Source organism: Mauremys reevesii, linkage group 5 (genome assembly GCF_016161935.1).
Source record: "Mauremys reevesii isolate NIE-2019 linkage group 5, ASM1616193v1, whole genome shotgun sequence".
In the NCBI taxonomy this organism is placed as follows: domain Eukaryota; kingdom Metazoa; phylum Chordata; order Testudines; family Geoemydidae; genus Mauremys; species Mauremys reevesii.
This window is the reverse complement of record NC_052627.1, coordinates 121,134,032-121,161,182: the sequence shown is the minus strand read 5'-3', so window position 1 is coordinate 121,161,182 and position 27,151 is coordinate 121,134,032. Positions and strand designations below refer to the sequence as shown.

The following is a 27,151-nucleotide window of genomic DNA, read 5'->3' as shown; positions in this document are numbered from 1 at the left end:
CTATCACACAAGGGGGAGTTCTTTCTAACAACTCTCTTCAGCTCCAGGGAAAGGGAACAACGGGTGGTGTTAAATGGAAAGCCTTACTTAATACTTTACATTGTTTATGCTTTAACTGTTTTTCTTTTCTGCATCTTTAATAAAAGGCTTTCAAGGATTTACAGTGTGTTTGCATGGCACTAAGTAGGCTGAGCTCTCTGCACACCAAACCCCAAACCTTGTTTAAAACTGTTAAATGTTGGACAGTTACAATTTTAACTCTTTGGGCCCTTTTTTCATTTTAAATTAATACAATGTATCTTACACAACCCTCAGGAATGGTCTTTCAACCTCTTCACTCCCTACAGGTCCACAGGAACCTTTTCTCACCCCAGATGTTTCTAATAATTTACAGCAACCTATTTCATTATGCGTTTCGCTATGCGTCCAAGCTACCCACGGACATGCAGCCAATCCTTCCTTAGCTGTGGACTTCGCAGGCTTAGCGCAAAAACACAAACCCTCCTGCACAGGTCCTCTAACTTTTTCCAGGGGCTTATAAGTCAAAGCCAAATTCCTCTGTTGAGAGCTGCTGTCTGAAGCCATTCACAGCTCAGTTCATAACAACTTTACTGAGCCTGAAGACTTAACAATGCTACATAGTCTTATATACCAGTCTGTGCTTTTCTTTATATTTACTGTCTAATATAAACACATATAGAACTCTGCTAACACCCAAAGACGTGTCTTGGGGAAGGCTATTGCCATGCCAGCTTTCAACTTTGAAGCCCCCGGAGAGGTGTTTCTTCCCAGTGCACACACCTCATACTCAAACAGCTGAACTGTTCTCATTCCTTTATCATCATCATCATTATTATTATTATTCTACTTCAAGCAGAAAACAAGCATGGAAAATTTCAGCCCAAAAGATAAAAATGTCAGCAAGTTATGAGCAAGTGGAAACAGATTAGAATGGGAACCATTCTGGTACCTTATCTCTGTTATGCTAATTTACAGATATTATTCCCTTAGGGCTACTCTAATGCCAAATGCCAAACTACATTTTCTCACCAATCCTTCCTGCACGACAGGAGGATCGTGTGTTCTGGGATATTAAAATATACGAGATCCTGCAAATAGTTTACCATGCATTTTAGTCTGCCATAAACAATATTGTCTACTGATCTCGTAAGTTGGTGTCCCCTGTTCATCTGTCTTCACTGCATTCTAGCACAGTAGAAGCTATCACACTGAACAGATAGTGATGTGATACAATTCTCTCGGAATAAATGCACAGGCACACATTAGCATGGGATATAGGTATGCATCTAGAAAGGAAATATCAAAAAGGTCAGAAGCATACAGCATGCTATCATCTCCCTATATATTCTGCATTAACATTTCAATATCTCAGTCTTCTGACAAAAATTGTAATGAGGAGGGGGAAGGAATAGAATATTAATCCATTCCTGAGCCACAAAACGCAGCAAGACTGAGATATAGAGAAAAGCTAATACTGGCGCATGACGGCTCTAAGCTGCTGTCCCAGAGTCCTTATGAATGTTGCTCTTCTTTTAGAGATTTCCCTAATTCATATCCTATCAGGGTCTGATTCTCCTCTTGCTCATCGGCCATCATTTACACCGGTGCAGGACGTGTATCAAATGCTTCCAGCGCTCAGAATTCTCTAATCACTTGAACAGGACATAATATTTTACACCCACTTTGCTGAGGAGAAAGGGGCTTTGTTTTTGTTTTTTTTTGCTGTTGGTATGTGTGAGTGGGGGAATTATACACTACAGATTAGATCAAAGTGCCTTTAGTCACATGCATGCAGCCCCACCGTTATGTAAGGGGCACCTGAAATGATCCAGGAGTGACATGTCCTTCCTCGTGACATGGCCAAAAAGCACACAACACCACTTTTGAAGATAGTGAGCGATTGGAGGAAGGCCAGATCTCTATGAGATTGTGGCATTTCACACTAAGTTGAGCCATTTTCTGCTCAGGATTTGGTGCTGACAGCACATATGGAATGTCTCTAGCCTCTGCAAGTCTGCCTGTGAGAAGCTTACAGGTTTCTGACCTGTATAACAGTACAGGCAGTACACAGGTTTAACAGAGCCCGAACTTTGTCTCAGCACAAAGACATTTTTGCATCCATACCCAAGACAAGCCACCTCCGGCATGAAGTCCAAGTCCTAATCAGATGGCTTCCAATTTGTTGCAACCGTTTGAACTCTGCTTGCAGCCTACATAAATGAACTTGTCAACAGTCTCCACAGTTCTTGATACCACCTGCACTGGGGAGTTCTGGTGGTCCAGCTCTGAGGTTTATGACCTTGGTCTTCTGCCATGAGACGTTCAACCTCATAGTGTGGGCAGCATGTTGGAAACCTTGATCTGGGATGCCAACTCCTTTCACTGAGGACTGAAGTGCTGACCTGTCAACCTAATCAAAAGCTAATTTTATGTTGACATATGTCATGTGAAGCAGGCAATTAAATTCTCAATGCAGCTCAGCCAGAAGTCGCAGGGTAAGGACAGCATTCATTGTCCACCGCCCAGCAGTGAAACCTTTTTGCGGTGGACAACAATGCCTACTAGGAAGCAGCTGCATCATACCAAGCAGAACATGAGTGAAGAGCTTTCCAGGGAACAACAGCAATGGGATCAGCCTGTGGTTACTACACTTCATGCCCTTTGCCTTGTACAGGGACACTATGATGCCATCTTTCCATTCTGCTGGTACTCTGCCAAATACCCACACTTCTAAAGCAGTTGGTGAAGACCAATGCTCACTGGTTCCAAGGCACCTTTGAGCAGCTCGGGTGCAATACCATCGATCCAGCAGCATGTTCATTCAGTAACTTTTGGATTGCTTTTCATACTGCTTTGAGTGACGGAGGCTCAGTGTTTGTCCCTGGGTCTGTAGCTGTATGGATTGACGGGTCACATAGCACTGGACAGTCATAAGCAGGTGTGTGGTTCAACGCGTTTTCATAACGTGTTTTCCATCTGCCCAAGACCTCATTTGTTGATAAGCAGGGAGAGCCATCTGATTGCATAAGGGGAACATTAGAAGGCTGTTTATGGCTGCCAACCAGGTACGTGATAGTTCTGTAGGCAGGATGCAGATTGTTGTGCTTTAGGCCATCCTCTGCTTCATCGGCCAGGAAACTGACATAGATCTCATGGTCAAGATTTGCCATGGTCCAGAAAATGCCTTTCAGCCATTGATGTTCTTGGACATTTCCCTGCTTGCGTGCATCTGCCTTTTTTGCTAATATATCACAGGTCTCTTTAGAAAGCCAAGGTTTCTTGCACAACCATCTGAAGCCAATTATTTCAGTGGTGGCATGTGGTGTACTGTTATATATACCATTCTAAGCAATCTCCACATCATCCAAGAGGTTACTGAGATTTACATATGTGATCTTTGATAACTTGTGTGTGTATTCCACTGACCTATTAGAATAATACTTGCCATTATTAAACAGCTTGTTGATCTATTCACGGCAAACAATATATTAATTGAATTTGGCCCTGGTCTTTTCCATGAACAACCATTACGTCAATGTTTGAGCCTGTTTGGAATTCAGGGACCAGTTCTCTATCCCTGAATATTTCTGTGACTTCAAGACATCTTTGCCCATATTCTTCAGATGCCTGGGAATTTACCCCACTGCTAGCATAAGTTAGAACAGCCTTGGAGCTACTCTAATTTATGTTCTGGCTACTGCTGCCTAGGGGCTGTGAAAAACCAGAGTGTAGATCACCCCCACCAACCCCCCCTTACTAAATGAGAAAACTAAGTCACACAGCTGTTCAGAAGCAGAACCAGGAATAGAATCCAGCATTTTTAAAGTGAGTTTTCATTTGCCTGACCATGGGTGGCGGGTGGCATAGGTAGGGGAAGGCTGTGCTTCCCCAAACAGCCTGACGTGGACCCGCCCATGCTCCACCCCCAGGCCCTCTACTGCCTGCTTCCAGTTCCCTACGCAGTGGGGCCAAGAGGCTGGGGCAGGGCAAGCTGGGGCTGATGTGCTCCAGACACGTGTCAGGTTCATAGAGTCCAAGACCAGAAGGGACTATTGTGATCATCTACTCTGCCCTCCTGTAGAACACAGGCCACAGAACTTCCCCCAGTATAATTCCTAAAGCAGTGGCTCTCAACCTTTTCCAACTACTGTACCCCTTTCAGGAGTCTGATTTGTCTTGCGTCCCCCAAGTTTCACCTCACTTAAAAACGACTTGCTTACAAAATCAGTCATAACAATACAAAAGTGTCACAACACATTATTACTGAAAAACTGTTTACTTTCTCATTTTTACCATAATCATAAAATAAATCAATTGGAATATAAATATTGTACTTACATTTCAGTGTATAATATATAGAGCAGTATAAACAAGTTATTGTCTAGAATCTACGTAAAAAGCTCTAGATGAAATTTCAGTTTGTGTTGACTTTGTTAGTGTTTTTTACATAGCCAGTTGTAAAACTAGGCAAATATCTAGATCAGCTAATGTATCCCCTGGAAGACCTCTGCGTACCCCCATGGGTACACCAACCTCTGGTTGAGAACTACTGCCCTAGAGCATAGCTCTTAGAAATACATCCAATCTTGATTTAAACATGGTCAGTGATGTAAAATCTACCGCAACCCTGGGTAAATTGTTCCAATGGTTAATTACTCTCATTGTCAAAAATTTACCTTACTTTGTCTGGCTCCAACTTCCAGCCATTAAATTGTGTTATACCTCTCTCTGCTATCTTGAAGAGCCCATTATTAAATATTTGTACCCCATGTAAGTACTTGTAGTCTACAAGGTGCCACAGGACTCTTTGCTACTTATAGGCTGTAATTAATCACCCCATAACCATTTATTTGTTAGAGCTAAATAGATGGAGCTCTCTGAGTCTGTCACTAAACAGCACGTTTTCTAATCTTTTTATAATTCTTGTCACTCTTCTCTAACCCTTTCCAATTCATCAACTTCTTTTTCGAATTTTGGACACTGGAATTGGACACGGGATTCTGGCAGTGGTCGCAGCAGGACCAAATACAGAGGTAAAATAACTTCTCTGCTCCTGTTTGAGATTCCCCTGTTTATGCATCTCAGGATCACGCTGGCTCTTTTGGCCACAGCGTCAAAATGGGAGCTCAGATTTAGCTGATTATCCACCATGACCCTCAAATCTTTTTCAGAGTTACTGCTTCCCTCGATGGAGTCCCCCATCCTGTAAGTTTGGTCCTAGATGCATACATTTACATTTAGGCCTATTAAAACACATATTGTTTGCTTGCACCCAGTTTACGAAGTGATCCAGATCGCTCTGAATCAGCGACCCATCCTCTTTATTATTTATCACTCCCTCAATTTTTGTGTCATCTGCAAACTTTATCAGTTTTTATTTTATATTTTATTTTATATTTATATAGCTGATTTTATATTTTTTCTAGGTCATTGATAAAAATGTTAAATAGCGTATGGCCAAGAACCAATCCTTGAGTGACCCCACTGGAAAAACACCCACTCGATGAAGTCTCTCCTTTTACAATTACATTTTAAAACTTATCAGTTAGGTAGTTTTTAATTAATATAATGCATGCCGTGTTTATTTTATATCGTTCTAGTTTTTTAAACAAAATGTCTTGTGGTACCAAGTCAAATGCCTTACAGAAGTCTAAATATATTATGTCAGTACTATTACCTTTATCAGCCAAACTTGTACTCTCATCAAAAAAAGAAAGATAATTGGATAGTATCTATTTTCCATAAACCCATATTGATTTTAGGCCTGTCAAGTGATTAAAAAAATTAATCGCAATTAATCACATGATTAATTGCACTGTTAAAGAATAATTGAATACCATTTATTTAAATATTTGTGGATGTTTTCTACATTTTCAAATATATTGATTTCAATTACAACACAGAATATAAAGTGTACAGTGCTCACTTTATATTATTTTTATTTAAAATATTTGCACTGTAAAAAAAATAGTATTTTTCAATTCACCTAATACAAGTACTGTAGTGCAATCTCTTTATCATGAAAGTTGAACTTACAAATGTAGAATTATGTACAAAAAAGAACTGCATTAAAAAATAAAACAATGTAAAATTTTAGTCTACAAGTCCACTCAGTCCTACTTCAGCCAATCGCTCAGACAAAACAAGTTTGGTTACAATTTGCAAGAACATAACATAAGAACATAAGAATGGCCGTACCGGGTCAGACCAAAGGTCCATCTAGCCCAGTATCTGTCTACCGAGTGTGTGGCCCAGGGGCAGCCCCAGGGAGTGGACCTAACAGGCAATGATCAAGTGATCTCTCTCCTGCCATCCATCTCATCCTCTGACTGACACAGAGGAGGGACACACATTCCTTACTTCCTGGCTATTTGCATTTATGGGACTTAGCCACCATGAATATCCAGTCCCCCTTTTAAACATTATTATAGTCCCTAGCTTCACAACCTCCTCAGGTAAGGAGTTCCAAGTTGACTGTGCTGTGCGTGAAGAAGAGAAGACTTTTTTTTTTTTTTTTTAAACCTGCTGCCTATTTTTTTTTTTTGGTGACCCCTAGTTGTTGTATAATTAATAAATAACTTTTCCTTTTTTCCCTTATCCACTTTCTCAATATCATATATATATTTATATATCCTGTCTCCCTTTCCCTTCTCTTTTCCCCAAACTTCTCCTTCTAGCCTCCTTAATCTTTCCTCTCTATCTCTCTCTCTCCTACCCCTTTTTTTTTTTCTTTTTTCTTTCTTTTCCTTTCTTTTTTTAGAATTTTTGAGGAGGAGGAGACACATGCACTGTATTCGAGAGATGATGGGCGTATATATATTATTATATATATATAATATATTCTTATTCTCATTCTCTCTTCTATCCTTTTTTGATGTTTTCCATTTTGTTTTTTGCTTTTTTGCCGCCTGCATGCATGGACATCTCAGAGAACTATCTATCATAACTCCAAGATCATTTTTTTTGACTGTTTTAGCTGAAATTAGCCCCATCATGTTGTGTGTTGTTTTTGGTTATATTTTTTTTATTTTTATTATACATTATTTTTCATTTTATTTTAATTTTTTTGCCATTTTGTTTGTCAATTTTTTTGATTCTTTTTTTTCTCTTTTGAATTCTTAATTCTTTTGTAGTTTTCTTCTTCATCCTTTGAGTAGTTTAGTATCATGTTTACACCTCACTGTCACCCCTTTTTCCCATTCTTTAGATCATTATGAATATGATGAATAGGGATGAACCTAGGACTGACCTACCACACACCCCACTCCATACCATTAATTCCTACATATTCCCCCTACCTTTCTTCCCCTGTTCCTGTCCTTTAATCCAGTTCCATTCCCAATCCAAGGACCTTCCTTTTTTCCCATTTTTCTTTAGAACTTTGGTGAGCTTTTTTGAAGAAGGCTTTCTAGGACCTTGTCCACCTTGGAAACATGTGTCCCCCATGTCCACCCCTTCCCCTGAAACAGATTAGTTCCCTTTACTACAGAAAGAACTCTGACTATCCGATTTAGAAACCATGTTGAGTATCGCTTTTTTTATTTTTTTTTCTTTTTTTATTTATTTTTATTTAATTTTATTGATTTGTTTTTAGATTGCCTGTTTCAAGACTTACTTGTTAGACTTACCGCCCTACCCCCCCTAGAGCTTTTTTTATATTTTGGTTACATTAGCTTTTTAAAAGCCGATATTACATTAAGGTAACAGTAGTAGTTTAAAGTTCAAACAACTAGTTAGTTGTTCTTTTTCACACTTGATTTCTTCAGAAACTCTTGGGTGAATTGTTTATTGATGAGTTTATCAATTTCCAAAACCTCCTCTAGTGATACTTCAATTCAATCTGTGACAGTTCCTCAGATTTGTCACTCCAGATTTGTCACCTACAAAGCTCTACTAATATCAGCAGCTCAGAAGCAAGCTCAGCTAGAAAAGAATCCATTCCCGTTCTCACTTTATTATCTTCCATTTAGTTTCTCGTTTTTTATCATCTTTCTTTCATCAAGTTGCTTCTTTTTTTTCATCACTTCTTGCTTCTTTATTTTCATTTTGTTTTTTTTGTTACTTTTTTTTTTTTTTTTTATTACTCTTTTTTTTTTTTGGCTCTTCGCTTTTCTTTAGCTTTTCTTTTGCTTATGTGTTTGTGCCTCTGCCATTTGTGTTGCTAGGATTTTTTTTCCACTTTTTTTATTTGACTTTTTTTCACTGCAAGAGATAATGCTGCCCACTTCTTGTTTACAATGTCACCTGAAAGTGAAAACAGGTGTTCACATGGCACTGTTGTAGCTGGCATCGCAAGATATTTACATGCCAGATGCGCTAAAGATTCATATGTCCCTTCATGCTTCAATCACCATTTCAGAGGACATGCGTCCATGCTGATGATGGGTTCTGTTTGATAATGATCCAAAGCAGAGCGGATCAACACATGTTCATTTTCATCATCTTAGTCAGATGCCACCAGCAGAAGGTTGATTTTCTTTTTTGGTGGTTCAGGTTCTGTAGCTTCCGCATAGAATGTTGCTCTTTTAAGACTTCTGAAAGATTGCTCCACACCTCATCTCACAGATTTTGGACAGCACTTCAGATTCTTAAACCTTGGGTCGAGTGTTGTAGCTATTCTTAGAAATCTCACATTGGTACCTTCTTTGCGTTTTGTCACATCTGCTGTGAAAGTGTTCTTAAAACAAACATGCGCCGGGTCATCATCTGAGCTTGCTACAACATGAAATATATGGCAGAATATGGGTAAAGCAGAGCAGAGGACACACAATTATCCCCCAAGGAGTTCAGTCACTAATTTAATTTTAATTTTTTTTAAACAAGCATCATCAGCAAGGAAGCATGTCCTCTGGAATGGCGGCCAAAGCATGAAGGGGCATACAAATGTTTAGTATATCTGGCACGTAAATACCTTGCAACGCTGGCTATAAAAGTGCCATGCGAACGCCTGTTCTCACTTTCAGGTGACATTATAAATAAGAAGCAGGCAGCATTATCTCCCATAAACGTAAACAAACTTGTTTGTCTTAGCAATTGGCTGAACAAGAAGTAGGACGAAGTGGACTTGTAGTCTCTAAAGTCTTACATTGTTTTATTTTTGAGTGCAGTTATGTAACAAAAAAAATCTACATTTGTAAGTTACACTTTCATGATAAAGAGATTGCTCTACAGTACTTGTATGAGATGAATTGAAAAATACTATTTCTTTTGTTTATCATTTTTACAGTGCAAATATTTGTAAAAAAATTATATAAAGTGAGCACTGTACACTTTGTATTCTGTGTTGTAACAGAAATCAATATATTTGAAAATGTAGAAAAAATCAAAAAATATTTAATAAATTTAAACTGGTATTCTATTAACAGTGCGATTAATCACAATTAATTTTTTGAGTTAATCGTGTGAGTTAACTGTGATTAATCGACAGCCCTAACTGATTTCTATTAATTACATTACCCTCCTTTGATTCTTTATTAATCAAGTTCTGTATTAGCCAATCCCTTATCTTGCCCAAGATCAATATCAGACTAACAGGACTATAATTACCCAGGTCATCCTATGACCCTGTTTAAAAATTGGCACATTAGCTTTCTTACAGCCTTCTCACATTTTCCCAATGCTCCAAGATTTACTGAAAATCAGTATTAACAGTTCAGTGAGGTCTTTTAACACTCTTGGATGCAAGTTATGTGGACCTGCTGATTTCAAAGTATCTAATAATGTCCTCCAGAGATGACTAGTGGAATGGAAAGAGTGTTCTCATTACCATATGATGAGACTCTATTGTCTGTTTTTTCCCCAAATACAGAACAGAAATATTTATTGACCATTTCTGCCTTCTCCACAATTCCTAACTTCTGATTTATATTCATTACTATCAACTTCCCCTTTGTTCTATATTATTTTTATAGCTGCCTTCACTTACCCTCTAAACCTGGTTGGCCTTTTTCCTCAATTGTGGCTTTCTGGACATCTAGTAAGGTGTTCTTAAGTAATTCTCAATCATCATTCACATTTTTCTGATTAAATTCTTCCTCCCAGGTGATTTGGCTCAATTGTTTTCAGCTTTGTGAATTGGTCTTACTAAACAATCACACACACACACACACACACACGCACACACAAAAACTGGTCTGAACTTTATTCTGCTTGTAAATTATAAATGTGATCAGGTACCTAAGCTACCATTAATTTTTATTCCTGTAATCAGTTCCTCTCTCTCTGTTAGGACAAAGTCTAATAAAGAATTATTCCATGCTGGTTGCAACACTTTTTGATTTAGGAAATTGTCACCTATAATATTTAGAAATTCCAAAGATGTTTTAGTACCAGCAGCATGAGACCTCCATCATGTGTTACTGAATTGAAGTCCCCCATGAACAAACAGTCTTTTTTCCTAAGCATTAAAATAGGTACATAAGGAGGGAGTCACCCTGTTCCCTATGGTGATTTGGTGGTCTACAGAAGACATCAACTAATAGCCCATCTTTCACTTTATCTGTTCAGACATTGATCCAGGAGCATTCAAGATCATTTTCTTCTGAGCTATCAGTGACTCAAACACAGGCAATGCCGTTTTTGACAGAGTGCCACTCCCCTTCCCCTTGCTCACTCACTGCTTCCTAAGTAGGTTATAACCATTGCTTTGAACATTCTGATCATGTGAATCATCCCACCAGGTTTCAGTGATACCAACTAGATGGAATTGTTCATTTATGAGCATAAATTCTAATTCCGCTTGTTTGTTACCCGGGCTCCCAGCCTCAGTGTATAGGCAATTCAAGAATGTATTTTCTTCATGTCCTGTGGTTTCTTGGTTAAATCCATTCTCAGTATCTGAGTTTGATGCCCCCAAACTTATAACAACCCCAGGCCCCCATGAATCTTAATATGGCTCTGGCTCTGGCCCATTCCTTCCTGTGTCATCTATTGAGGGTTACAGTATAAATCATATTGCACACTGTGTATATGTCGCTGGCATATGGTTCTTCAACTCAAACATAACCCCCTTCTTCTCTTTGTGTGGTCTCCACCCCTCAAGATGGCTCATCACAAACTTCATGCCTGTGAACCTGAAGCGGTTGCCAGGGGCCAATTAGATGATTACTGTATAAATATTGAAGGCAGCTAGTCATTTCTATCGGTGCCACTTCTCAGGAGCAAAATCACTATAGCGCAGGCATCCCTGAGGAGATCTGTCAGAGGTTATTAAAAACTCCTTTACAAGACTTTATTCAAATTTTTAGGTCCTGATGCACCACTGCCCTAACACAAGGATAAAACTGGAATAGTGCAGTGGACTCTAGAGGGTAGCAAATGATATACATTTGTAAGTGAATTTAGCATTGCTGGAATGGACAAGACTGACAGCCCTGGAGAGAGAACTATTCTGTTTATTCCAAAAACAATTAGCTTTGTTTTAAAAATTAGGGTTGCTGAGTGACATCAGCGTCCTTACCTAGGACATCATTTACCAATCCCAAGCACTTAAAAGCAAGGAAATGAATAGCTAAGGACATCAGAAATCTTACACTGCCCACATAGTTTACACAAGCTCATTATTATGCTTATCAAGTTTTTTTTAAAATGCGTAATTCACTATTGAAGGGAGTCATGATCACATGCATTAGTTTAGTGAATTACACACTCTCCTCACTAGACAAGCTTGGACTAAGCACATAAGGTACACAGGGCTGCCTTCCGGGCTGCCATTTGGTGACAGACCACCATGGCTTTATAAAGGTACATACCATGATTACTGGCAGCGATCGAACTCAAGACCCTTAGCACTGGACAGTACAAGCCCTCCTGGCAATTCTAGAGAGCAATTCTAGAGGGCTGATGTGGCAACAGTTGACGGGTTGTTTTCTGTGTGTTTTGTAGCAGGAAATATTGACTTGTAATGCAGATTCCCTGCAAAATCCCTGGAACTCATCATCTATGAAACAATAGTTTGCAATTGTCTCCCTTGTGGCTACCCCTCTGCTTCTATTAGAGAGTGCAAGTCTATAAACCCCACAGGAAAAACCAACCAAGCCCAGAACGCAGATTTACCCACTTCCATGGATGCTAGTAACAGCAAATATCCCTTTGAAAAGAAAAAAGATAAAGTCCCAAATTTTGGATGACTCCTATTTCACCCCCCACACACACACACACCTTTACTGTGTCCCATTATTGTTATTTATGGAAAACTTTGGCAACCATGGTTTAAAGATGCTAGAGAGGCACGCATTGGACCCTGCACAGCTGCATGCTTGTGAGTTACAGAGTTAATGGATTTCAGGACAGGATGGAGAAGGATCTCTATGAAAGTAGATTTCTGGAGATATTGGACTTCTGAAAAGCAGGCTGACGTCCAGAAGCTGACAGAAGAGCTAAGTATTTCTTTTTATTGCGGTAGCAGCTAGGGACACCAAGGATTAGACCCCCATTGTGCAAGGCACCATACAAATGCACGCACAAAGACAGTCCCTGCATCCGAGAGCTCACTCACATTCTAGGTAGCTAGGTCCATCTCCTAGGGTTTGTCCCATCCTAATTTATACTGTTATTTCTAGAACATGGGGAAAGATGCTGAAACATGTTCTTGCTGGCTCCCATTTCCCAGTGCAGCTGGAGAAGTGGAGCGTATATATAAGAACACAATTTAAATTGTACTCTCTGTGGAAGATACTGAATCTCAGATATCCGCTGGGATATCTTTTTTAGCCTTTGCATCCCCCCATATTTACCATAAGCACGTATAGTGCTATCCCATCTATCTGCAGCATCATCCTTCAAACAGTTAGGGCTGGGTAGCACTTACTACCATGAGTAGTTTCATTGTAGTGAATAGGGATGCCCACAGTAGTAAGTGCTTTGCCTGGAAGTTAAGTGTTGGTAGGAGCAGGCCTCAGAATGCAAGCCCAGGAAGGCAGAGAGCTCATCTTCTCACCTGGCTGTGAAACACCTAAGCCGCCAACCACAAGTGCTATGCACATCAGCAGCAATGATCTGATCATAAACATTCTGTTCAATCATTACCCAAATTTTGGACGACGTTCACAACTTTTAGTCATAAGAAAGGCTGAGCTAAGAGAGATTAGAGGCACCATGATCATCAGATAAATCTTTAAGGTGTCCTTATGGACTTGCACATATTGTTTTAGTGGGACTCAGGAATGTTGGCCAAAGCAAACAGTCCTTGCAGCATGCCATGCATTTACATGTCTAATTCTGAGACTAAGTCAGAGAGCAAAGCACGTCCTTCCAATCCCGGTGAAAGATTTTTAAACACAACAGGAAAGTCAGAGTTTGCAAAGCACTCCACACACCACAGTACATGCGGCGTGTGTATGTTCCTATCAAACCTTTACTGGGCTTCTTGTGGCATGAAAAACAACTCTTTATATGCAAGACGTCATGTTCTCGCGCTCTTCCTAGGAATGTTAGACATTTCAGACTTCCGACAGAGCACAGCTGCTCATGTAATGGAGAGAGAGGAAGAACTGTATGGTTCTGTAACCCATTATGTAATATGATATAAACAGGTTGTAATCACAATAATCCTGGGAATTTGTATTGATTTATTCACACAACTGATTCTGCTGCATTTACACAAAGACAGCTGCTCTCCGTGATTCCCCATAACTGCCAAGGATTTGTTGCACACCCAAATTTGAACTCTATGAATAAAACAGGGACTCCAAACCCAACCTGGGAATGACATTACTTGTTAGGCTTTAATTTATACATGACGAACCATCATGGAGCACAAGAAAGGAACTGAATTAGAGAAGTTGCTTGACCTTGTGGGAAAGCTTTACATTGTTAAGGATCTACCAGAGACAGGTCTGCCTTTCCTTTTTAATAATTTATTTACACTTGATCTGATGGGGAGTGGGACTCACACAGTCTATGAATAACCTTTTATAACATTAAGGGCTTTCATTAGTTAACTAACCACATTTTCCCCATGCAAATCTAGTATTCAGTTTTATTTTTCGAGTGATTTTCATCAGAAATGCTGACTCAGAAATTGAGGCTACACAATACGGTATTTCTGCTTAAGAAATTGATCCCATATCATATCCCTGTTTGTATCCTTTTCCTTCAGTCCTTCATTCTAGGCAAAAGTTTGCTTTCTGATCCACACTGCGGAAGCTGAACTCTTACTCTGGATTTACATCACCCACACAATAATTGTACAATGTGCAGTAGAAACAGTGGTCCAACCAGACATGGCAGTTTCTGTGGTCCATTTAGTTCAGTTTCTGTCTTGGGCAGCAGCCAGTATCCAATGCCTCAAAGGACAGTGCAAGAAATCCTTTAATTTTGTCTTCCTAACCCCAGTCAGTTAGAGGTTGGGTTACGCCCTGAAGCATCAGGTTTTATTACTCCCCTCCCAGCTTTTTTCTTCAATATACTATCAATCTTCAGTGATGATAAGAGGGAGAAATTTTATCTTTTGAGTCTGTGTGTCATATTTGGGCTTTGGGACACTGAAGAACCCCCATATTTCAGGATCCCCGTTTTGGGAAACAAGCTAGCACATGAGAGTTTAAATATTAATAAGCTGATCTGTGTCACAGGCCAAGGGAACTTTACTTCCTTGCAGGAAAAAGCAAAAAAGCATCAAATAAAGTCAACTAAAGGTAACATTCTATTATAGTCATTACTAGAATCTACTGTACGCACTGAATTTCCAACTGTCCTGCAGTTTCCTCCATGAAAAGTGGTACATATATGATTCATTATATTGGCTGAGGTTTCTGAGGTCTTCACATAATTCTCTAGGGTAAGATGACTGGGTGTTGCAATTTATCCAAGATGGCCCCAGTGTTAGGGAAGTAGTATCCTGGGCAAATACAAGCTTGTCATGATCAGAGGCAGTGCTGTCAACTCATGATTTTTCGACCAGCGATGTGACTTTAGCTAGAGCTCGAGCCACTCTCGCAATGACCTGAGACGCTCCACTCCTCAAGCGAATCTGAGCCTTCTCACTGGCTGCCCACTCCCTTTGCCCACCTCCTGGGGTGGAATAACCAATCACAGCTGCCTCAGGCTCTCACCCTTCCCCTTAGAACCTCCAACCTATTCTCATAGCTGCCTCATTCTCCTCCCCTGCTAAGAGCTCAACAGCTCAGGGTGATTCCTCCCCTCCCCTGAGCAATGTGGATAGGACAGTACTCCTCCCCCTCCCTTACAGCAGCATCCAGACTGGGCAAGACAAACCCATGGAGTTGCCCCCCTCCCAGCCTGGAAAAGGATAGGGACCCAACTGCAGCCCAAGCCTGGGAGAGGGGGTAAAATACCCCAGGACAAGCAGAGGTGGGGCTGAAATCGGGGTGGGGGGGGGAAGAACTGAACTGATGGGGGTAGGCACTGGGTGGAGACATAATTGCTGGGCAGCTGTGGCAGTGAGAGCTGCTTCAGCAGGGGCCACAATCACCTTACCCAATACATTCAGGAGAGCGAGCAACACCGATTGTCACCCACACACCCGGTATGGATATAGGGTGACCAGACAGCAAATGTGAAAAATCGGGATGGGGGTGGGGGGTAATAGGAACTTATATAAGAAAAAGACCCAAAAATCAGGACATCTGGTCACCCTAGATGGATAGGGGCAGTTCACAAATCAAGAGAAACTGAAATTATTATAGTCTTTTTTAAGTGTGTGTGTTATAGGTCCAATCATAATTTTTGGGGGTCTGACTCATGATTTTCAGTCTCTGGCGGTTGGCAGTATGGCTCAGGGTGTGGTTCATTTCCCACTGGAGAGAGAATCCTGGGCTTCTCTGTAGCTCCACTTCAGGAGGAGAAGTCAGGAAGTGCTGCACATCCCCAGGGAAGCTGCTTTTGCTGCATAACGGGTTTGCCTCCATGCTAACCTTGAGTAGGTCCTTCTTTTGAAGGAGTCACTCACAAGTGTGCCCCTGGCCTAAGTCCTGCCAAGCCAACCACACAGGTGAAAGGGTCTGTCCCACTGCGCTCGTGTAAGGGTCCACCCTCATGGAGTCAGTTGCAGCTGAGCTTTGCTTTGTTTTCTCTTCAGTTCTCTGAATCAGTGACCATCTCATGCAGGAGGTCACAAAGGGCAGAGGCTCCAGGGTTGCTCCCCAGACAAGCCTGAGACCTTTCTGAACCTGGGCTTAAATTCAGCCAGAGTGGTCAGGAGCAGAGCTCTGGTAAATATGTTCAAAGCTGAGGGGTAGAAGCCCCGATCCCCAGTGCCTCCCACGGGGGCTCCAGGAAATACTATGACAATTTAAGCCCTGGTCTGAACTGTATGCCATTCACCCTGTCAGTACTGCCCAGCCCCTGCTTTCAAAAATCAGGAGTCAGGCCCCCAAAATTGTGCAAGTTTAAACTAACCAACCATTGGGTCTTTATGTGTCTTCTGGTTTTCTGAGCCTTCAGCATCCATGCTTCCAAGCTTTTCTGCTCCACACTATAGGCTAAAAATTTACCTTTTTAGAATGAATGCTGAGATTCTCATGTAGTCAGATGACTCCAAGAGCTCGGGCTTCAAAGAAAAAAAACCATCAAATAGGATGGCATTTACGATAAAATCACGAAACTTGGCACCACTGCAACATTGAATGAAACCCTGTTGTTACTTTATTTCCAGGCAGTAGGCCACCTCCCCATGCCACCTTCCAAATTTCATTTCATTCAACAAAATTGCTATTTTCCCCTTAAATATAAACAAAAGCATGACTTGAATGTGGTTTTAGTGCCAAAGCCCTATTCTCTTGAAACACGGAACCAATAATCATCCACTTATACTGTAATTTAGCAAAATTCTGTTGCGAAAATGGACATTTTTGTTACAAAAGGCAAAAATAAGAATTTGAGGTTAATTGAATTACAAAGACGCTTAGAGGAGCCTACGAAGACCAATGTCCCATTATGCTAGGCACTCTTCAAAACACATAGCGAGATACAGTCCTTACCCCAAAGAGTTTACAACCTGAACAGAGACAGACAGACAGATCAAAATGGAGGTGAAGCCGCTTGCCCACTTCACACAGCAAGTCAGCGACAGAGCCAGGTACAGAACCCACATTTGACTCCTAATCCAGGGCCCCGGCGCTCACTAGAACCTCCTGCCTTCCAGTTTTGCAAATTTTAGCACATCCTTATGACCATTTCCTTATTTCACGAAAACTCAACCCGAGCCTCTAAAGAATATGGATGACCAGATGAAGTTGTATATAAACCAGCTGTAATTTGTGTCCCAGAAGTTTACTCAATGGCAAATCTAGGCTAACTAGCTGTTTGCATCTGTCTTATTTTTCTTCAGGAACAAAGTATTTTGCAGCGCAGAATGCCCAAGAACCAGCGATATCTAAACATGTTCCTCTTCTGCGGAAAATGTGATTGCTTAAAAGACAGGCATGTACGAGCATAAACGTAACAGAAATTTTGGTTGTTAATTATCTACCCATATGCAATACAGGGCGTGCGTACTAGCATCTCTGAAGTTTTGGGACAAGATAATATTCAGGATTAAAATGTTACAGGCACATTACTTCTTGCCAGATTCGTAAACTTGGAAATCAAAGTCCCCACCCAGATATTCTGAAGTATAAAAATAAGCAGAACTGGTCTGGATAAAATAAATGCCCAGTAATATTAGAATTAAGCCAGGTGGCAATTCTCAAATGTTTGGATTCATTTTTGCTTAACTTTGCACTTCCAGGTTGCAGCTAGAACCAATCCTGAAGGATCAGGGAAATTGCAACGACACTATTAGCAGCAATTCCTACCTTGTGTCTTGATGTCAGGTAAATAAGATTCTCAAATAACTTGTTTGCTGTTCACATAGTGCTGCATGCATGTTTTTCAAACACATAAGAAGCTACTCCCTGAGCAGCTAGTGCAACAGTATGGGAGTGGGACAAAAAACATGGAAGATAGTTAAGGAAAGGAACATTAAACCAGCAGAAAGATGTGCACAAGAGAGAGCATTTCCCCCCCTCACTAGATGTGGAAGTGGCCTTTATCTGAGCAGAGAGTGGCAGTGGAAACTGGTAAATTATGTTTTGAGGAGGAATTTAAAAGAGGAGACTCTTGTAGTCATGGCGTAGTCCAGAGTCAGTTGCTACCCTGTTCATTCAGTAGACATTCAAGGGAGCATCATAGTTAACAGCGTTTCCCAGCTTGTGAATGGCTCTGGTTTCATTGGTGTCTAGAGCAGAGGTGGGCAAACTACGGCCCGTGGGCCACATCCGGCCCACAGGAGCTCATGGGCTGGGCAGCAGGGTCCTGGCTCCTCCCCCGCTATTCCCCCTCCCTCGCAGCCACGCCACCGCACGGGCAGCGCTCTGGGCAGTGGGGTTGCATGCTCCTGCTGAGCAGCGCGGCAGTGTGTCTGGCTCCGGCCGGGCAGCGCGGTTGCCAGACATGCTGCTCTGAGGGGCATGGTAAGGGGGCCGGTGAAGGGGCGGGGGGACAAGGGAGCAGTCAGGGGACAGGGAGCGGCGGTGGTTGGACGGGGCGAAGGTTCGGGGTGGTGGTCAGGAGACAGGAGGTTAGATGAGCAGTCCTGGGGGAGGGGGGGGCCTGTCGGGGCAGGGGTGTCGATAGGGGTCAGAGCAGTCAGGGGACTGGGAGTGGGGGGTTGGCTAGGGGATGGGGTCCCAGGGGCGGTTAGGGGTGGGGGGCCCCCGGGAGGGGGCAGGAAGTGGGAGGGGTCAGATGGGGTCAGGGGCCAGGCTGTTTGGGGAGGTACAGCTTCCCCCTGGCCCTCCATACAGTTTTGCAACCGCAATGTGGCCCTCGGGCCAAAAAGTTTGTTCACCCCTGGTATAGAGTCTACTGCCCAGGGCCGGCTCCAGGCACCAGCATTCCAAGCTGGTGCTTGGGGCGGCAGTCTGCAAGGGGCGGCAGTCCCTGTTGTTTTGCCCCCAAGCAGCGCGCCGAATTGCCGCTGCGGACAGCAGGGACAGTCCGTGTGCCCTTAGGGTGGCAGGCGCGTTTCTGCGGTGGTGGCAATTCGGCAGTAGCTTCTATGTTTAGCGGTGCTCTGCTTGGGGCGGCAAAAACTGTAGAGCCGGCCCTGCTACTGCCAGTGGGGACAGAGATTTGAGAAACCAAACAAGATGAGTGCACAAGTTAATTATACAGTTTAATCTTGTGGGGTATGGTATCCTCTCCATATGCATGTCTCACCTTCGCTTGGGTACATCACCTCTGGCACCAAAGATGAGACAAATCCCTGGAAACACGCTGAACTTCAACCTTTAAGCGTCCCTGCAGTATCTTCTCCAGAGCAACACCACCACATTGAGTGGGTGGGCAGGTAGACTAACCCTTGGGTCAGTGTTTCCTTGCGGACACCCCCAAACCATGTGAAATTATAAGGAATCCCACAACTACAGCAGCTGGTTTGATCTTTCACAGTGTCACCATAACATACCGTTTACACACACACACACACACACACACACACACACACTTACTGCCCAACCCGGCTCCGACTGAAGGCAACAGAAAGACTCCTGAACTTCAGTGGGAGTTGGATCAGGCCTGGAGATAGTATGCATCATTCCATTTTACCTTGAACCACATTCAGTAACTCCTCCCTTAAAGTCATCCCGGTTAACGTTGGTCCGTTGTCACATCGCTGATCAATTAGGGAACATGCTCGTTTAAAGTTGTGCAATGCTTCCTTATAACATTGTTTGGCAGCCACCTGCTTTGTCCACTGTTTGCAGGAAGAGCAGCCTGGTGCAGCTAGCTGGTGGGAGCTGTAACCAGGGTGGACCGACAGCCTCTCTATCAGCTCCCCGCTCCCCTAAGTTCCCTGTGCTGCAGCCGCCCAGCAGGCTCTCAATTGCCAGCAGTTAAGCCGTCCCTTCCCCCACTGCCATGTGCTGCTCCTGCCTTCTGCCTTGGAGTGGCTCCCGGGAGCCTCCTGCTTGCTGTGTGGGGGTGGGGGATAGGGGGCTAATGTCAGGGTGTCCCTCTCACCTCTACTTCTGCCCCCTCGCTTACTCCATCTCTATAGAGCAGGGTGTGTGGGGGGACGACATGACAGGGCTCAGGACCAATGGAGCTTGCTGGCCGCAGCTGCTGTCTCAACTTCCTGATCTACTTAAAAAGGCAATGAACTTAGAGTGGAGTCAGTGTACTTAAAGGGGCAATGCACATCTCTCTCTCTCTCACACACACGGGGTGTCTATCTCTGTCTCTGTCTGTCATGCTATCTCCCCTCCCTCCATCTGTGCTGCCTTGTAGAGTGTGAGGCAACATTAACAACAATGTGTTAACCCTTGAGGGCTCAGCTCATCATTTATGAGTTCATCATTTAGCAGCAAGGCATTCCCTGGGAAATATCCCACCCTCTAACTTCACCATCTCAGCCACGCTTCACAGTCATCGTCACTATGTACAGTATTAAATTGTTTGTTTAAAACTTATACTGTATGTGTGTGTATTATAAATATATTTTTTGTCTGGTGAAAAAAATTCGCTGGAACCTAACTCCCCCCCCCCTTTACATTACTTCTTATGGGGAAATTGGATTTGCTTAACGTTGTTTTGCTTAAAGTCACATTTTTCAGGAACATAACTACAACGTTAAGAGAGGAGTTACTGTATCACAATCCCTTTTATGGTTTTGAAAGGGGGGGTTCCCTCTTCTTGAAGTCTCCTCTTGCCCACTGAAAATAAAACAAGCTTCCTTAACCATTCCTTACAGCTAAGGTTATTGAGACCAGCTTGAATCCTTTTGAGTGGAGATGAATTTCCCTTGAGCAGCTCTTCCTCTGAACCCTTCAGCTTCAGTGTACTGATCCGAGATGCAGCCCCTCATTAGATAATGGGAATGAATAGCACTTCCACGAGAGGAATGAGAGATGGCTGCTTTTTCTACCACTCACCTTTTAATGGATAATTTAAATCATCCTAACCAGGCAGTGCCAAGTCATCAGTCCTTTGGGACGGTTTCCGTGCTTCCCTCTGAATCTTCCTAACATTCTGGGGCTCAGCAAATTCTGCAATAGGATTTGAGAGAGAGAGTCAGTGCTTGCCTGACTGCCCTAGAGAGACACTACTACAGCCAAGTTAAACACAGTTAACCACTCCTACATGATAAGTGCCAGTGACACATAAGACCTGTTTCTATTTATGGAGACTAATGGGAAGAACATATCATCTATTCAAAGGCAATGTTTTCCTGTCAGTTACTATGAAAATTCAAGTAGCTAACAGCTCATGACGCCTGTTGAATTTAGGGAACCGGATAGCTCAGGGGATTGGTAATGGAATAGAGGGATTTTATATGTCTAGATCATTGATTTGATGCAGCCCAGATGTCTTGTAACTGTCAAGGATTATCATCTGATGGGTGTTTGGTGGCCTCATTTTGGCTCCTACCAGACAGGTGTCTATTTCCCTAGCTAGATAAATTCAGGTGCAAAATTTTTAACAGCAAAGGGTAACTAGCCATTGGAGCAACTGATGTAGGGGCACAGTGGATCCTTCATCACGTGCTGCCTAAAAGATATTCTATAGCTCCTACAGACATAATGGGCTTGATGTAGAAATTAATGAGTATTTAGAAAAGCTGGACTAGCACAAGTCCATGGGGCCGGATGCACTGCATCCGAGGGGGCTAAAGGAGTTGGCAGATGTTATTGCAGAGCCATTGGCCAGTATCTTTGAAAACTCATGGTGATAGGGGGACGTCCCGGATGACTGGAAAAAGGCTCATGTAGTGCCCATCTTTAAAAAAGGAAGGAGGACAACCCGGGGACCTACAGGCCAGTCAGCCTCCCCTTAGTCCCTGGAAAAATCATGGAGCAGGTCCCCAAGGAATCAATTCTGAAGCACTTACAGGAGAGGAAAGTGATCAGGAACAGTCAGCATGGATTCACCCAGGGCAAGTCATGCCCGACTAACCTAATTGCTTTCTATGATGAGATAACTGGCTCTGCAGATGAGGGGAAAGCAGTGGACGTGTTATTCCTTGACTTTAGCAAAGCTTTTGATACGGTCTCCCACAGTATTCTTGCCAGCAAGTTAAAGAAGTATGGGCTGGATGAATGGACTATAAGGTGGATAGAAAGCTGGTTAGATTGTCAGGCTCAACGGGTAGCGATCAATGGCTCCATGTCTAGCTGGCAGCCAGTGTCAAGCTGAGTGCCCCAAGGGTCGGTCCTGGGGCCGGTTTTGTTCAATATCTTCATTAATGTTCGGGAGGATGGCATGGACTGCACCCTCAGCAAGTTTGCAGATGACACGAAACTGGGAAACGCTGGAGGGTAGGGATAGCATACAGAGGGACCTAAACAAATTAGAGGATTGGGCCAAAAGAAATCTGATGAGGTTCAACAAGGAAAAGTGCAGAGTCCTGCACTTAGGATGGAAAAATCCCATGCACTACAGACTAGGGACCAAATGGCGAGGCAGCAGTTCTGCAGAAAAGGACATAGGGGTTACAGTGGACGAGAAGATGGATATGAGTCGACAGTGTGCCCTTGTTGCCAAGAAGACTAATGGCATTTTGGGCTGTATAAGTAGGAGCATTGCCAGCAAATCGAGGGATGTGATCATTCCCCTCTATTCGACATTGGTGAGGCCTCATCTGGAGTACTGTGTCCAGTTTTGGGCCCCACACTACAAGAAGGATGTGGAAAAATTGGAAAGAATCCAGCAGAGGGCAACAAAAATGATTAGGGGGCTGGAGCACATGACTTATGAGGAGAGGCTGAGGGAACTGGGATTGTTTTGTCTGCAGAAGAGAAGAATGAGGGGGGATTTGATAGCTGCTTTCAACTACCTGAAAGGGGGTTCCAAAGAGGATGGAGCTCGGCTGTTCTCAGTGGTGGCAGATAACAGAACAAAGAGTAATGGTCTCAAGTTGCAGTGGGGGAGGTTTAGGTTGGATATTAGGAAAAACTTTTTCACTAGGAGGGTGGTGAAGCATTGGAATGGGTTACCTAGGGAGGTGGTGGAATCTCCTTCCTCAGAGGTTTTTAAGGTCAGGCTTGACAAAGCCCTGGCTAGGATGATTTAGTTGGGGATTGGTCCTGCTTTGAGCAGGGGGTTGGACTAGATTACCTCCCGAGGTCCCTTCCAACCCTGATATTATATGATTCTATGAGTAAGGTTCTTTGATCTGTGTTACACAGGCGGTCAAATTAGATGATCTAATGGTCCCTTCTAAACTTAATCTATGAATCCTAAAAAAACAATTCTGATATTCAGTGGCACCTTTCTTATCGATTTCAGCAGTCAGGCCTGACTGCAGGCATGGTGACCAAACTGCTCAGGCAATGCCAATAGCTCAGTGTTGAGTCGCATTGGTGGGGTAGAGTTGGGGAGCTTGCTGTCCCGCTGTCTATGCTCTACTGGCTCTGCAGGTCACATGGGTTAGGTCTACACTGCAGTAGGACACCTGCAGCAGGCCCGTGTCTGCTGACTCAGGCTCAGGGGGCTCAGGCTGCAGGGCTACAAAAATTGCAGTGTAGACATACCCTAGGACAGTGGTTTTCAGACTGTGGGTCATGACCCAGAACTAAGGTCGGCTAGTCCCTACCTGCTCCGACACCACGTTGTGCCCTGGAAACGGCCAGCAGTAGGTTCGGTTCCTGGCCAATGGGAGCTGGGGGAGCGGTGCCTGCAGGCAAGAGCCATAGGGAGCCACTTGTGCACCTCTGCCTAGGAGCAAGACCTGCGGCTGGCTGCTTCTGGGGCGCAGCGCGGTCTGCAGTGCCAGGACAGGCAGGAAGCCTGCTTCTACACCTCTGCTGCACCGCTGACCAGGAGCTGCCCAAGGTAAGCCTGCACCCCAGTCCCATACCCCAATCCCCTACCCTGAGCCCCCACAAATCCAGAGCCCCTTCCTGCACCCCAAACCCCTCATCCCCAGCTCCACCCCAGAGCCTGCACCCCCAACCCAGAGCCCTGACCCCCTCCTGCACTCCAACCCTCTGCCACAGCCCTGAGACCTCCAAACCCAGAGCCCCCTCCTGCACCCCAAACCCCTCATCCCCAGCTCCATTGGGTCGTGGGCATCAACAATTTTCTTCAACTGGGTCGCCAGAAAAAAAAGTTTGAAAACCACTGATCTATAGCCCCTTTTCACCTTTCTGTGAATGAGAATAGGGGGCATATCAGAGGCATTCCTGGAACTCAACTACATTTTGGTGATCCCAGGTTGCATAATGACTCTTAAGGGTTACCAGCAGCACAGCTACCAGTAGAGGCTGGTCTAATTTATGCCGGGACTGAACGGAGGATTGGGCAGCAGTTAGTCCCTTTTGCCCTCCCCCTTGGATTTCAGATTACCCCAATGTGCCAGGAAGGGCGAAGTAAAGGTGATGGGAGGAGTCAAGACTCCCTTCATTCTCCACCTGCCTGCCCTGGAGGGAGAGTAGCAGCCCCACAGAGGCTACTCTGCCCCCAAATCCCGATGCAACCCACAAGGTAAGTAGCCTGCACCGGAAAGCAACTGGGCCCTTAATGCCACTTCCTCTCTGCATTCCGTTGGGAGAGTAAGCCTGAATCTCGTCTGTAGGTTTTTCAAAGGCTTTTATTAATGTTTACTATCGTCGTGCCTGAGGGTTATTAGGTTTCTATAGAACATTGTTTAATGCCTCTAAAACTAAGGGAAAATTCCAACAGAAATTTCTCCTTAGTTTTAGGTCTTGGGGTTTTTTTTTTTTAAATGAAAAGAGTTTACTTGTAACGGTTCTGGGGGCTTCTGGTAAATCAAATCCTCTTCCTCGCTCCCCCACAAGCCTGGAGTCTGTGGGTGTCTACAGGCAAAAGGTAAATCAAATTAAAAAAAATATATGTTCATTTCTCCTAACGGCCTCAAATATTTCATGCATGTTGTGCCATGTATTTCAGAAGCAAAGCCAAACAAAACAGCTTCTTCCATACACACGAAGAAAATGTTTTCCAGAACTCAAAGCATTTCTGTCTTTGGCAGAGTATTTTTAATTACACACTATACATGCTAGAAGGAAAGCATGGAAATAAACTCCCTAGAGTGATTAAAGTAACGTTCTGGATAAAGATGGGCCCAAACCAAAACCCAAGCTCAGGCAGGAGCTACCACAGTTATGGAGTTTGGCAGAAATACCCAGATTCGATTTAGACAGACTGTAGTTACAATCTAGGAATCTGTTTATTTAAACTTCATCCAGTACTTCCTGCACTGAGCCCAATAACTAGATTAGCTGGACAGCACATGTCCGAATGTGGGATTTCAAAGTTTGGATTCAAGATTTCCCAAGATTCAGGAGGGCTGATATTTGCTGTTCAGATTCAAGCCACTGTTGAAATGGGCTCACCTACAAACTCTGATCTAATTTGGGGTTCTGGATCCATGGTTTATATTTGAAAACCAACTTGGTGAAATTAATTTGAGAGAAAGATTTCAGCGTTTAATATGAAATGCAGAACCCGTGAATATATTTCTGCTCCACACTTTCACATCAAGTTTTTCTTCCCTGTAGTACGCTTGGATCATCTTGACATTCAGCAGCAAGGTCTCAATATGAAACAGGCGGCTTTATGCTCTATGAATGATGAATGCATGACAGAAACTGAACTCTATGTGTGTACTCCCTGTTCTGGAGAGTCGAACAAACAGCACGTTATGGCTCAATGCATTTATTCAAGGGTCAGCCTAGCAGCCAAGAAAAGGTAATCTTATACACAGCATATCCTGAGAACAGAAGATTTCAAGAGGATAATTGCATCTGCTCATTCACAAACACACCCAGATATTTGAAATCTAAGTCTAGGACTTAAAGATAAAACCTGGAGCTGCCTATCTTTAGTTCTTTACTCATTTCACATCTGAGTGAAGAGTCTGTGCATCTGATGCCATGTACAATTAGGAGGACACTGTTAGAGTTGTGTGTGTGTGTGTGCGCGCACACGCACACATACCCCTCTCTCTGTTGTGATCCTTGTTTTAAAAAAAGCCTTGAAATATTTTTCCCCTTCTACCAATTTGTCTTTTATCACTTGGCAGGGTTTGGAATTCATTAACTTAGCGGTTGTAGCACAGGACTGGAAATAAGGTAGCTTGGGTTCCAATGACACCTCTGCCCAGTTGTATAAATACATAGTGTCAGGCATAGTGGGTACTACAGAGAGTTGCCCTATTGACATCACTGGGACAACCTATGGTACTACACACTTACAGGATCAAGCCCTCTGCAAGCCCGGGTAAGTCTCTTAACCAATGTATGCCTCAGTTCCCATCTGTAAAATGCAGAAAATACCTACCTTAGTAAAGTGTTTTGAAATCTTCAATAAAGTGCAAGATATAAATGCAAATTACTAAGTTACTATTACAGCTGGTTCATTAAATAAAAGTCCTTCCCTGAAATGAACTTTTGTGAAAAATTTCATGCCTCTATTTTCTTATAATTTTTTTTTAAAAAATCAAACATTATCAAAAATGCGATCAAAGTGGCTTTAAAAAAATGTTGTTTACCAAAAACAAACAGAACTTGCCACTGGTACAGCCACCATACACATGGCAGCGAACAGCACAGACATGTAGAAATAAAAATAAATTAAAGGCTCAGGCACAAAAAGAATTACCTCTAGCAAGGGACGCACAAGGCAAGAAGAAGCAGTTCTATAAATACATTAGGGAGCAAGAGACAAAACTAAGGAAAAGGGAGGCCTGGTTCTTAACAGGGAAGAAGCGCTAGTAATGAAGGCTGAGATGTTTAATGCCTATTTTGTTTCAGTCTTTACTAAAAAGTTTAATTGTGACCAGATACCTAACGCAATCAATATTAACAGGGGGAAAGGAACACAACCCAGGAAAGGAAATAGCAGGTTAAAGACTATTTAGATAAGTTTAATGTATTCAAGTCAGCAGGGCCTGATGAAATTCACTTGGACTAGCTGAAGCAATCTTGCAACTGTTAGCGATTATCTTCAAGAACTCAGAGAGGACAGGTGATCCATCCATCCCATCTTGTCACCCATTCCTAGCACCTGGCAAAGTCCCAGAGGATAGGAGAAGGGCAACCATCGTACCTATCTTTAAAAAGGAAACAAGGAAGTCCCAGAAAATTATAGACCAGTCAACCTAACTTCATTATCTAGAAAGAGAAATTATCAATAAACCAGTTTATAAGCACCTAGTGTACAACAGACC

At 43.0% G+C, this 27,151-nt stretch overlaps 1 long non-coding RNA gene across 2 annotated transcripts in view; it reads right to left on the bottom strand.

Moving 5' to 3' along the window:
• Positions 1–27,151, bottom strand: part of LOC120407125 — a 53,611-nt gene that overhangs the window by 9,761 nt on the left and 16,699 nt on the right. For both annotated transcript variants that reach the window (XR_005599806.1, XR_005599805.1), the window contains exon 2: positions 20,895–21,008. This is a non-coding gene — a long non-coding RNA (uncharacterized LOC120407125). The remainder of the gene's footprint in view (positions 1–20,894; positions 21,009–27,151) is intronic.